Raw genomic sequence first — 12,351 nt, forward strand, 5'->3', positions numbered from 1 at the left:
TGTGTATATATTTTTGTCTGTTATAATTAATATGTATATATTTTTGTCTGTCATAATTAATGTGTATATATTTTTGTCTGTCATAATTAATGTGTATATATTTTTGTCTGTCATAATTAATGTGTATATATTTTTGTCTGTTATAATTAATATGTATATATTTTTGTCTGTCATAATTAATATGTATATATTTTTGTCTGTCATAATTAATGTGTATATATTTTTGTCTGTCATAATTAATATGTATATATTTTTGTCTGTCATAATTAATGTGTATATATTTTTGTCTGTTATAATTAATATGTATATATTTTTGTCTGTCATAATTAATGTGTATATATTTTTGAGTTTCGTAAATTATGTAGTCTTTAATTTGAATGCAGTATATATTACTGATGAATATATGTGTGTGTGTGTGTGTGTGTGTGTGTGTGTGTGTGTGTGTGTGTGTGTGTGTGTGTGTGTGTGTGTGTGTGTGTGTGTTTTTGTTGTTTTTCCTTCTTTTTTTGACTAATTAAAGGTGCACTATGTAGTATTTTTGCAGCAAAATATCCAAAAACCACTAGGCAAGTGTTATCTATTTAGTTCAGTAGAACACTTACAATATCCCAAATGTTTCCAACTATTTGTAAATTGTGAGAAACTTGCTATTTTAACCAAGGAGCCAGGAGGTCTGAGGCAGTCGCCTGTCAATTGCATCATATCTGCGTTACCCTCGGTTTCCGGTTTTATTTGGCAGAAACGTTTAAATTGAGTAGTGCAACAAGTGTCACAGCACCAGCCGCTGAGCGAACGCACAGAGTAACGTCATGACATCATTTTAAACACACTTAAATGTATCTAATATGATAAACAGAGCTGCTTTACCTTATACTCGTGACCGGAAAATAGAAATAGCGCCGGCGACTGCGTCCCGTCATAATAAAAGTCCTGCTGCTCTCGAGCCGTGTGTTGTTAATCTCATTACCAATCGCTCCAGCGGCCTTGCTCAGATCCAGAACACTCGGTACTGCTCTGCTTCACACTACAGTAATGTTAATGATCGCTTCCATGAACATGATTTCTACCCGAGTCTGTGAAGACCATGTCCCAAGATTCTGCGCTCAAACTTGGCGTCATCAAGCTACACCTTTGTTTTGAATAAGCACCCTCTAGCGGACGGAAAAGTTGCATAGTGCACCTTTAACAAGTGATTAATTTATTTATACACTCTATATTTTGCTCTAAATGTCTTAATCACTGCTCAGATAGCTAAATCGCTCTCTAGACACAATATACAGGAAGTATTGACAAAGATTACCTGTATGCTTTCTCTCTCAATACCTCGCAAGGCTCAGTTTGCCTTCTGTTGACGAGTGAGAGGACTCGCTGGTTAATCTCATTTCCCCAGATGTCTGAGCTATTGAATATCCTGATGTTTCTCTTCTGCTGGTGTTCTGAGGTGAAGGAGGCTTGTGAATTACTTCTGACATCATAGACAGGAAGAGACAGTGGTGTGCATAATAACGGCAGGGTTAGAGAGTTAATTGAAAAGACCTTTTGAACCTCGTTTCATCCAGAGGAGTCTTTTTGTAAACTCTTATTCAATAATATATGCTGGAATCCAACAAATGAAAAATAATTGAACGACTCCTGTTTCTGCCCTTGTGAATTTGAACTGGAGGACTTTTAAAGATCTGCTTGTTCCATTAGTTGTTTTGCTTTTTAATCAGAGGTCATTGGAAACCAGGATATCACTAACCTGATTCAAACTAAGTTGACTTTAAGTTAAAGGTGATGCATATTCATAGTGTCGTATAGATTTTTCGATGTTAAGTAAAATAATGAAATGCACTTGAAATGTAAATTTATTCAATCTATTACAATAATAATATATTATGTCTTATTAGTCTATGGCAACCCTATCAACAGAATATAGGAAAATTAAGAAATTTGGCACACTTGTAGTGATAGCAGTGACTAGAAATGTTGGGGTCTCTATGACCAACTCTATAGCGCCACCGTCAGTTCATAAGTTCACTAATTAAATGCTCATAACTTTTGAACCCTTTGATATGGAAAAATGAAACTTAGTATACCTGATTTCTCTCAGCATACTGATCACATTCAATATCTTACATTAAGACTTTATCTTACATTAAGACTTTACCATTACAGTAGTGGCCATTCAAAAAATCACTACTTTGTCCTCCTGGAATATGGCCATTTGTGTCTTCCATGATTGTTTAAGAGATGAAAATCTACACGCTCCATCAATTAGGGTTGGAAGAACTGTTGCCAAGCATAACATGCTACAAACACAATAATCACTGCAACAATGAGCCAAAGATTAACTATTAACCAATTACCTATTTAAATCTAAACAGCAACCTTTTTTGTCTTTTATTTTAGATTATAAGTAGCTGCTATTATGCGTAGTTGGTAAATGAAACCACAGTACTAAAAGCATGTGAAAGGGATGTTTATCCTCCCTGATTCATCTTCTTTTTGATCCCTCTTGCATTTTCCTCTCTCCAGCGTCCCGCTTCTCTGACTGTCGCAATCGATTTTGGAGATAAGCAGCCTTCAAAGTCTCATTGCATGCTGCCAGAGCTGCATCTCCAAGCTGCATGATGGATTACGTCAAATTGCCATCTATATTTATACGTGACTGAGCTCAGTTTGTGACAGCTTATTGATGCTTCTATCAAATGGTAGGATGTAAAACAGACATTAACTGAGATAAGTATTTTGGGTTGAGCAATGACGATATAAATTTGTGCCATATAGCGACTCAAATTGTAGTCATATTCTGGATATGATGCAGAAGACGTTTGCTCTTTATCTTGAGACATGGAAAGCTTTTCCATCTCACGCCTCTCAGAGAGGTCATTGGCATGATAGTTGAAGTGTCTTTTCCATGTCATCTCCAGGGTTACTGACTGTCTGATAAGCTTTAAGGTTTGAGAACGTTTGACCCAACACACCCTGAATACTGCTATCAATATTTATGTAAGCAGGACTGTATAAGTCTAGGCCTGGGTGCAACTATGGCTGGGCAATAGATTAAACTTTTTTTTTTATCAAAGCAAATGCAATATTTGATATATCAATATATAAATATCAATATTTATCAATAAGATTGAATATTACACATTTTTCTTATCACGAGAATGACAGCTGATAGGCTACTGCTTTTAAGGTTTTTACTTAAGTTAATTTAGTAAAAAAAAACAGTAAGCTATCACAAGATTTTTTTGACATACACTCTTAGAAAAAGGGGTTCATTGGGGTTCTATTTAGAACCACAGGGTTCTTTACTCAACTCCAAAGAACCTTTTATGCTAAAAAGGTTCTATAATGACAAGAAAGAACCCTTTTTGTCACAAAGGTTCTTTAGGCTATTATTCATACATTATTCTGCAACATTTTGTAGTTGCAATTAAATTATTGTTTATTAAACTATTGAAGTAACTTAATATCACATTTTAATCATGCTGATTTTTGGAGGAGAAAAATGAACTGGCACTCTTCGCGTGATATTGATTAACTAGATAAAATGAGAGAAATATATACATTTTCTAACCCCTATATCTTGCATTTTGTGATCATTCACACGCATTCATAAATGCATTTGAATAGACTGAATAATGCAGTGAAATTTTTGTCAATAATATGAAATATTTAATCCTGGAAAAGGACAAAACAAATGATAATGAATGAACCCCTAAAAGGTTCCATATAAAACCTTTTTCCTGGTTACAAAGAACCCTAAAGGGTTCTATATGGAACCTTTTATTGGTTCCAAATACGTAGCACCGATAGAACTTTTTAGGGTTCTGTATAGAACCTTTTCTTTTAAGAGTGTAAGATATTGAATATTGTCCAAAATCTCACAAAAATGACGTGAAAGGCCGTCAAAGGTTTCTATTTACAGCAGTGTTGAGCATTGTAGCCAGTGTTCAGCATGGAAATGGCATTGGCAATTAGTGGTGTGTCTTGTGTCTTCAGCAGTTACTGCGTGAATTCTCAGTTCTACATGATCGCAAACCCTTTCATTATAACTATCAAAGTGTAAACACAATGCAAATAAGAAATTAATTGCACAATGTAGACAGCTTCATTGATTATAATGGAAGTTTTTGCAAGAGGTTTTGCAAATAACGTACTCGGTTACTTTCGTAACCTCGGTTCCCTGAGAGAGAGGAACGAGTATTACGTATGGGAAAAACTCCTTTTCTCGAGAATGTGAAGCAAAACTTTTAATAAAGGTATCTATGTAAAGCGCAGTGAGCTGCACGGCCATAGCCCAGCGCGAGGAGCGCTCTGATTGGCCGGGCTGCGGCAACTGCAGGAACCTATGGTGAGGCGGCTGAGAGGAACGAACCAATGGGGGGCGTTCCAGAAGCCCGCCGAAAAAGGTGCTTATATTTGCATACAGGAGGCTATATAAGACCCTAATTCGCCATAGGTGTCAGGTTTTAAGATCGACTGAAGCGATACCTGAGAAGCATAAACACGGCACGGAACGTAATACTCGTTCCTCTCTCTCAGGGAACCGAGGTTACGAAAGTAACCGAGTACGTTCCCTTTCGAGAGAGGTTCCTCGTATTACGTATGGGAACACAATGTAAAGCGCCGTGTGTGCTGACTGACCCAGTATACCCAAAGCACATGTTATAAACCCCCGAGACACCGACAGAGGCGGCTTATAAGGGGAATGAAGAACCGGAAGAGTCGGTTCGTTTGAACAGCTGATCGGACATAGTCGGATCTTATGATGAAAGAATAGTGCTTAAGGACTAATGTGTACAGGCCAAAATGTAAGGCAATCTGTTTGCCAGGGTCAAGATAGAGCCTAGATGGAGAGAAGCCCTGCTTGTAGAGCTGGAACCTCCAACTTGTAGAATCTGATAAAAGTGGACGGAGAGGCCCAGCCTGCCGCCGCACAGATATCTTCCAAAGAAATGTCACACGACCAAGCCCAAGATGAGGCCATGCCTCTAGAGGAGTGGGCTTAAATGCCTGTAGGACAGGTTAGGTCCTGGACCTATATGCTAGTGGGACTGCATCCACTATCCAGTGTGAGAGACTGTTTCATGACAGCACAAACTTTAGTGCGGCCACCGAAGCAATGAAGAGCTGATCCGACTGCCTGAAGGGGGCGGAGCGCTCTAGATACAATCTCAATGCTCTGGCTGGGCAGAATAGGTTTGCGTCTTATTCTCTCTGAGACGCGGGTTAAGCAGTGCAAAGACCTGCATACTGAAGGGGTTGATAGCACTTTCAGCATAAAACCATGCCTCGGTTTGAGCACAACCTTGAAGTTGCTGGACCCAAACTCAAGACAGGAAGGGCTCACGGAGAGTGCAGGTAAGCCACCCACTCGGTTAACCGAGGCCACAGCCAGCAGAAAAACGGTTTTGAGTGATATGTGCTTCAAGCTCGTGTTCTGAAGTGGTTAGGAGGGGGAACCCTTCACGGCCTCCAAAACCATGGCGAGGTCCCAAATAGGGACCGAGGTAGGGGCAAGGCGGGCTGAATCTCCTGGCCCCTTTAAGAAAACACACAATAAGATCACTTTTCCCTAGTGAATGTGCCGCGATCGGAGCGTGGCTAGCTGCTATGGCGGAGACACACACCCCGAGTATGGAGGGGGGACGACCCGCATCCATTAGCTCTTGGAGAAAGCGAGCGGTTCCGCCAGTTCGCATGAGTGTGCGTCGATGTTTCGCGTAGCACATTGGTTAGAAAACCACTGACCACTTCAAAGCAGAGCTGCCAGATAGCAGGGGCTCTAGCTTCCGAAATAGTGTTCATAACTTGTCAGAGAGGTTCCCGGATACCGTTGATGGGCCATACGTGGAGGGCCCACAGCTCGGGATTGGGATGCCAGACCTTCCCTTTCATTGGCAGAATAGGCATGGGGCTGTGTCTGACAGCTGAAACAGTATGGAGAACCATGTGCGGTTCTTCCAAAGTGGGGCTATTAAAAAGCACAGGCTGCAGCTGGATCGCGATCGGAGGGAACATATAGAGGGAGTCTGGGCCAACATGGGCCAGGGCATCCCTGCGTTTGCAGAAAAAATATTGGGCAGCGTGTGCTGTGCGAGCTGAATTGTTTGCGGGTAAAGGGACCATCCCCCTGGGGACATGGGTCCTCTGGATAACATGTCCGGACCCTGATTCAGAATACCTGGCACGTAAGCCGCCCTTAGGGAGCTCAGATTGTGCTCTGCCCATAAAAGGAGATGCTTAGCCATGCACGGTTCTTATGCCGTAAGTCTTGAGTCTATGACAATGACTGTACTGATAAGCCTGCCCCTCGAAGGCGAATCTCAAGAATGGCCTGTAGTGGGGGTGGGGGGGTTATCGTAACGTGAAGTATGCGTTTTTCAGATCTATTGAGAAAACCCAATCCCCGGGGCGAATGTGCGCGAGGATTTGTTTCACCGTCAGCACCTTGAAACGAGCGTGTCATAAGTGCTTTGTTCAGATGCCTGGAAAATGGGCCTGAGACCGCCACCCATTTTCGGCATGAGGAATTAGCGACAGTAAAAACCTGACTCGCTAGCGTCGGGTGTACTGTTTTCGCCGCTCTCTCCTTTAACAGTCTCAATGCCTCAGCGAGAAGCACGTGACTGACACTGCTTCTTACAGAGGGCTCGACCACGGCTTGAATCGCGGGGTCTGCGAGCAAAACTGTAGCGAGAACCTCGTTTTATATGTTCAACACCCAATATTATATACCAGGAATGGCCTGCCAGGCCTGGGCTCGTAAAGCCAGGGGTTGAATTAGATTCGGGGGCTGGCCGCTTAGTAATAGGGGCCTGTTAGCCGGGTTGCTTGTGCTGTAACACTGCTTGTAACACTGTGGGGATAGTGTTAGTTTTGGCGGTGCAGGCTTTGCAGTGGGCGCACGCCTCACATTTATATTGTGTGTGCGAGAGTGAACTTTGTGAAAAGTGCTTGGGTGCAGGAGTGCAGACTGTAAAGTGGGCACATTTCCTACATAGAAAGCTCTTTTGTGTGTAGTGTAAACAATGTGCAGTGGCGCACAACCTACGTAGAATACCCACGGTGCAAACCAGTGAGCAAATCCACAGGGGTAAACGCACACAGCATAGTGTGCAGACGAGCGTGTTTAACACAGGCTAGTTGACTGCAATATTTCATCTCCAGTCACTTAACTTAAGGGAACTGGGAGAATGTAAGGAAGTGCGGGTGGTATGTGAGCCATTCCACAATGCCGTTATGCTCTAGTCTAGACTGAAAGCGCGCATGCAGACAAGCGTGTTTGACCACAGGCTAGTTGACTGCAATAAGGCTAGTTGACTTTATATGGTGTAATCCGGCCGCGGCGGGATTTATTTGTGATTTTGTGAGGCTGAATTAACAGTGCTTATGTAGGGGTGCACACTGTGTAGTGGACACTTTGTCTACAGTGTAAAAACCTTTCCAGCCGCCTGAATAAAGGGGACTGGAAGTGATAGAGTGAAAAAAGGGCTTAGCTTGGCAGCCATTTTCCGACGCCCTTATGCTCTGACAGTGAGCGCGTGCTATGACGTAAGCCGCGCTCTAGTCAGCAACGCGCTGTGGAAGGGGCGCGCGCTATCATGACAAGGCAGCCATTACAACTTCCTTGGCAGTAAGCGCGCGCTGCAGCGACATTGTTCTTGACATACCCAACAGCCCGAGCTCGCTCGTCTAACTTACTCTAGTATTCTCTGTCCGCAGCGCTTCAGCACGGCGGCGGTAGAATGAGCACGGCGAGAGCTTCGGCTCGAGTTTGTTTATTCACTCTAGTATTCTCTGTCCGCGGCGATATCGCGACAGGACGAGAGAATTGGAAGCGTGAGGTAAAACTCTGTCCGCGGCGCTTCTAGCACGGCGAGAGCTTCGGCTCGAGTTTGTTTATTCACTTTAGTATTCTCTGTCCGCGGCGATAGAGCGACAGGACGAGAGAATTGGAAGCGTGAGGTAAAACTCTGTCCGCGGCGCTTCTAGCACGGCGAGAGCTTCGGCTCGAGTTTGTTTATTCACTCTAGTATTCTCTGTCCGCGGCGATAGAGCGACAGGACGAGAGAATTGGAAGCGTGAGGTAAAACTCTGTCCGCGGCGCTTCTAGCACGGCGAGAGCTTCGGCTCGAGTTTGTTTATTCACTCTAGTATTCTCTGTCCGCGGCGATAGAGCGACAGGACGAGAGAATTGGAAGCGTGAGGTAAAACTCTGTCCGCGGCGCTTCTAGCACGGCGAGAGCTTCGGCTCGAGTTTGTTTATTCACTCTAGTATTCTCTGTCCGCGGCGATAGAGCGACAGGACGAGAGAATTGGAAGCGTGAGGTAAAACTCTGTCCGCGGCGCTTCTAGCACGGCGAGAGCTTCGGCTCGAGTTTGTTTATTCACTCTAGTATTCTCTGTCCGCGGCGATAGAGCGACAGGACGAGAGAATTGGAAGCGTGAGGTAAAACTCTGTCCGCGGCGCTTCTAGCACGGCGAGAGCTTCGGCTCGAGTTTGTTTATTCACTCTAGTATTCTCTGTCCGCGGCGATAGAGCGACAGGACGAGAGAATTGGAAGCGTGAGGTAAAACTCTGTCCGCGGCGCTTCTAGCACGGCGAGAGCTTCGGCTCGAGTTTGTTTATTCACTCTAGTATTCTCTGTCCGCGGCGATAGAGCGACAGGACGAGAGAATTGGAAGCGTGAGGTAAAACTCTGTCCGCGGCGCTTCTAGCACGGCGAGAGCTTCGGCTCGAGTTTGTTTATTCACTCTAGTATTCTCTGTCCGCGGCGATAGAGCGACAGGACGAGAGAATTGGAAGCGTGAGGTAAAACTCTGTCCGCGGCGCTTCTAGCACGGCGAGAGCTTCGGCTCGAGTTTGTTTATTCACTCTAGTATTCTCTGTCCGCGGCGATATCGCGACTGAACTAGAGAAGAGGAAGACTGAGGAAAAACTCCGTCTGTCCGCGGCGCCTCCTCAGCGCGACGGTATAGTGACGAGAGCTTCGGCTCGAGTTAGCCTATTCACTCTAGTATTCTCTGTCCGCGGCTGTAGCGCGACGGAATGAGAGAAGAGTGGGAACAACTCTGTGGCAGCGGCGGAAGAAGAGCCGCGGCGGCGGCAGAGTGAAGAGAGCTTCGGCTTGAGTGTGCTCATGTCCTCTAACATTCTCTCTTTCCGCGGCGCTATTCAGCGCGACGGGACGAGAGCAGAGGGAGAGTGAGAAGAGCTCCGTCTTTCCGCGGCGCTTAACGACGCGGCGGAACGAGAGAGTCCTCGAGTAGAACAAGCCTGTAAGCTCTAGAAGTGGCGTTGCAGCGGCAACACACACAAACACATATAACACTCAACATAGACACAGTTTAAAGGATATATAACGCCGGATGGCGTAGCTGGAACGGCAGAGAAGGCGGAGAGGGAGTCCGTCGTCCTCAGCTGCAGGTTCCGCTGGTGCCTTTTCAACGGCGGTGCTTCTTCCGGAGACCAGCGAAGGTATCGCTGAAGGAGATAAAATCTGACACCTATGGCGAATTAGGGTCTTATATAGCCTCCTGTATGCAAATATAAGCACCTTTTTCGGCGGGCTTCTGGAACGCCCCCCATTGGTTCGTTCCTCTCAGCCGCCTCACCATAGGTTCCTGCAGTTGCCGCAGCCCGGCCAATCAGAGCGCTCCTCGCGCTGGGCTATGGCCGTGCAGCTCACTGCGCTTTACATAGATACCTTTATTAAAAGTTTTGCTTCACATTCTCGAGAAAAGGAGTTTTTCCCATACGTAATACGAGGAACCTCTCTCGAAAGGGAACTACATATTGCAAAGGTTCAGGATTAACAAACATATTTCAAACTGAATCTGAAAATGCAATAATTGACAATAATAATAGCAATAGATCGGAAAAATGGGACCTGCCATGTTTTCTATGTAATGTGTTTTTATGTTTTTTTGTTGTTGTGTTTTTAAGTTTGTTTAATTTTCTTCATATTTTTGTATTTGTACATTTAACTAAATACGATTTGTGTTCACATAGTAAAAAAAAAGTAAGTGAACACTAGATTATTGTTTTTAAGAGTATTGACTTTAAAATGCAAAAATATTGAGATATATATTGCATATTGTCAAAATGTCAAGATATACTATTTTTAGCTATATTGCCCAGCCTTAGACTCAAGGTCATAGGCTTGAGTTTTACTTAAATAGCTCTTTTGTGTCCTTTCCCTGACCTTTCCCTGTTTGTGTCTGAGTAAGTTTTGCGTCCCATTTCATAGAGCCTCTTCCTACTTGGTCATTATTGCATTTACAATGCTGACAGCTAGATTTTCATTACCTTTCCAACGACAGATTTAATCAGTAATCTTTTGGTGGTAATTTGCTCTTGAGGGACAAAACAGTTGGTATAGCTTAACTATGCAACAGCTGGCACTGAAGAGATTATGGTTATGATGCACAGTCTTGACAAAAGACAATGTATAGTATTGCATTTCTTAACCTTAACCACACATTTTCCAATAAAAAAACTAAGTGCACAAATCATGTTGCCGGTACTGTGAAAGCCCATACTAGGATTAATGGCACTTTCAGCTCCTGTTACGAGAGAGATGGCATAACTTGGCATACTTTAATTTATCCACTCCAGCAGCTACTTATTTTTAGATACAATTGGGGCCCAGCTACATTTTCATTAGGGGCCATGCTCTATTCTTATTACTCTGTTGGCAGATCTCAAGAGGCAAAGTTTGGCTGCATCCCAGCATTCTATTACTTAGTGTCTTTTGGACATTATTAATATCTTTTGTATACCAATAAAACAAAAATTGAAACTTGAAACTGAAACTTCCCTAGTCATTTACTGTTACCTTTAGCTGCTTTTATTGGTGTTCATCCATCAACAACTTTTTGTAGACTTTGTTTTGTACACATTAAGCAGCAGTTTTGTGGTGTTGTGTAGAGTTCAGTGCCAAGATCATATCTGCCCAATGCATTGAGCAGTTCCAATCCAAAAAAGAGAGAGCCAGAGCAAGAGATAATTCTTTATGGTGCTAACTGCAAATTTGCAATTAATGACCTGGGACAGGGTGGGGATGGGCATTTTTTTCTTTCAAAAACTGATTAGCTCAGTCAAACGATTAATTGGGGGGTAGGGCTGGGCGATAAAATGATAACGATAATTATCACAATATAATTTTAGTTCATAAATATAACAAATGTTTGATAAATTCGAAAACTTACTAAAGCTGTCTTGACCACGTAACCACTTAAAGCTTTACTATGTAATTTCTCCGTCTGCTTTAGGGCGCCGATTCAAAACAAAGCGTAGCTTGATGATGCAAGTTTAATCCTTGGGACATGTGGTCTTCACCTCACAGCCAGTAGAAAAGAATCAGGATAGGACTCAGGCAGAAATCATGTTCATGGATGCGTTTATTAACGTTACTGAAGTGTGAAACAGAGCAGGACGAAATGTTGAGGGAGCTGATCAAGGCCGCTGGAGCGATTGTTACACAACACGGCTCATGAGAGGCGGGACTTTTATTATGATGGGACACAGTCGCCGGCGCCATATCCGCTTTCCCGGTCATGAGTATGAGGTAACACAGCCCTATTTCTAAAAATGGTGGAGTGTTCCTTTAAAAGATCAAATTCAGTTTACACCTTTTTGATGATGCATACTATATACAGGCGAGCAGATGAGTCAAGAATATGAACGCAACGTGTTTTCTTTATAATGGGTTTCGATGGGAAAAATATGCTTAACGAGAAACCTTGTGTTGGATTCTGTGTTCATTTGTTTTCCTGTACAAAGTATGCAACATCAATAAGGTGTATACTGAATTTGGTATTTTGGCCTTACTCCATTAATACTGACTAATACGGTCTTGTTTTGCCCTCCTGGAGGAATATGCGTGACGTCACATGAAAACTATGAATACTTGACGTTACACATCCTGCAATGTGGCCATCTCAGATGCTTAAACAATATATCATACAGCCCTAATGAATGGCCAGCGGTTTATTTTATTAAAAGTTCTTATTAAAATCTTTTTTGTTTGTTTGTTGAGTGTTTGACTATAACACAAGCAGAAGGGTCATTACTTTACAGTTTTGTGAGCTCTAGCAGCTCTCTCCAGGGGTCGTCTCTCAGCACCATAACACTGACATAAGACACCACTACACCGCTGGCATTTTACCCTCCCAGTCCCAACCATACGAGACAACTAGACACACTAAAACCTGCAACAGAGGCAGAGCGCTGAAGCCTAACCAGTGACGAGACCGGTAAACAAAAGCCTGCTGCTATTCTGCAACACTGTATGTGGCATCAGAGGGACGCTTATTGATTGTAAGTGGAGACCAGGTCATGTTCACCATTGTGAA

The 12,351-nt window shown here is 43.3% G+C and overlaps 1 protein-coding gene across 12 annotated transcripts in view; it reads left to right on the top strand.

Annotated features, from left to right (window-relative positions):
• plekha7a (pleckstrin homology domain containing, family A member 7a) overlaps window positions 1–12,351 on the top strand; it is a 119,725-nt gene that overhangs the window by 39,951 nt on the left and 67,423 nt on the right. Inside the window, exon 1 of one of the 12 annotated variants that reach the window (XM_067419015.1) lies at window positions 12,178–12,316. The exons of the other annotated variants lie outside the window; for them this stretch is intronic. The gene's annotated coding sequence lies outside the window, so the exon portion shown is untranslated. Of the gene's footprint in view, window positions 1–12,177; window positions 12,317–12,351 lie in introns of those variants that run through there. 12 annotated transcript variants of the gene reach the window in all.

This window comes from Pseudorasbora parva, chromosome 16, assembly GCF_024679245.1.
Source record: "Pseudorasbora parva isolate DD20220531a chromosome 16, ASM2467924v1, whole genome shotgun sequence".
Classification (NCBI taxonomy): Eukaryota; Metazoa; Chordata; class Actinopteri; order Cypriniformes; family Gobionidae; genus Pseudorasbora; species Pseudorasbora parva.